Genomic DNA, 1,976 nt, shown 5'->3' with positions numbered 1-1,976 from the left:
TCACAAGTTAATAACTAGTACTAAATTATATCGAATTTGTTTATGAATTTCGGTTTTAAGGGCCTCACTAACTCTCAACAAAATTTGTCTCGGGATCCTCAACCCGGCACTGATTGCAAGGATGAACAGTTTGAACATTGTGTTCGTGTTTTAAACCTCGGATTAAAATAGAATTGTATGAGCTTCAGCCGTCTGTTTCAGTTATAATATTTCGAAGGACCAAAATATTAAAAAATCAAAATGATACATGGAAATTTTTTTAAGAACTATTATGTCACTCTAGTGGCTATGTATCGCAAGGCGCGAATCATTGTTATACATCATGTCGGCAAAAGCGTGGGCGCCGACTTTTACTTTTCCCGACTGGGATCAAAATTAGAATTGCAGATTGGTCCTATAATTACGAAACATTTTGAGACATGACAAATTTTAAAGTTTTCCCTAAATTCAGATTACATAATGAAGGAGGAACCACAGTAAAAGCCAAGACAGCGTTTCTAACTGCATGTAGCAGCGACCTGGTATTAAATAAATAAATAAACAACTTCTAAGTTATAGGGTTTTTCACCGGCTTTGAATCTCTGAATATACCTTACAAGAAGAAAATTATAAATCGTTACTGCACTTTTGCCTGGGAACAGGGCCTATGGGCAAAAATTTGTGTGTTGACAACACTTGTTAGCGGAAATTGAATAATGTGTATGGGAGTGTATTGACGTTCATATTTAGTTTTTTGGTTAGAAAAAAAATTTTAATTTTCTGACGCTGGAAAATACATTGAGTCTCTAACAGCTCGTATGTTAATTTTCGCTTAAATAAAAATTATATACGATTGCATAAAATTAAGGAGTGAAGCTAATAAAATTCACAAAAGGTGAAAGAGCTAAAAAAAAAAAAGTTTATGCGAGTTGTCTGTTTATGGTATTTTCAGGTAAACTGATTTTCCAAATAAAAAAATCAATATATCCACTATATAATGGGGTGTTTGGTAAGGTAGATTGCACAGTAATACTGGATTCCGCAGAAACTAAACGGGTCTGGGTTAAGAAATAAAGGGACTGGACACATACTGTGATACACAATAAAAACAACATTCAAGCATAATATTTTGGAACCTATTGGTCCATCTCGGCTGTTCCGTCCTCAAAACTAAATTTAAATGATTAAAAAAAACATTTTAAACCCAACCCTTTTCATTCATATACTTATCAAGCCTTTTCTTAAACTCACATAAAAGTTTACTGCTTCTATAACATCTGGAAGCAACCCATTCCAAAGGCCAACCACTCTGTTAGAAAAATAAAACTGTCTTAGCTGAATATGACTCCTACCTTGCCAAAATTTATACTTGTGTCCCCCAGTCCTACTATTCTCAATGCTAAATATAAAAAAGATACGTCAACACTATCAATTCCCTATACAATCTTAAACACCTCAATCAGATCCATCCTAACTTATCTTTTTTCAAGAGAAAACAATTTGAGAGATTTCAGCCTCTCATCGTATGACAACCCCTTTATCCCAAGCACCATTCTAGTAACCCTTTCCAACAATTCAGTGTCCTTCCTAAGGTAGGTAAGGAGCCCAAGACTAAAACAGTATTCCAAATGTGGCCTAACCAGTGACCTGTACAATGAAAGTACAACCTCTTTAGACTTGCATTCAATATTTCTATAGATACAACCTAAAATCCTATTTGCTCTACCACTAGCAACAGCACACTGCTTGGATGGCTTTAGAAACTGATCGACAATTACACCAAGATCCCTTTCCTTCATAACACTATTAAGGTTATTCCCATCCAAATTATACCTATAATTTAAATTATGATAACCCACATGCATTATCTTGCATGTATTATAATTAAAACCCACCTGCCATTTATTTGCCCAATTCACTAAATGATCTAAATATTTTTGTAAATCAGCAGCATCCTCTTCACAGCTAGCAACACCCAATACCTTAGTATAATCAGA

This window comes from Limulus polyphemus, unplaced genomic scaffold (genome assembly GCF_000517525.1).
Source record: "Limulus polyphemus unplaced genomic scaffold, Limulus_polyphemus-2.1.2 Scaffold3982, whole genome shotgun sequence".
Taxonomy (NCBI): domain Eukaryota; kingdom Metazoa; phylum Arthropoda; class Merostomata; order Xiphosura; family Limulidae; genus Limulus; species Limulus polyphemus.
This window is presented reverse-complemented; position numbering follows the sequence as displayed.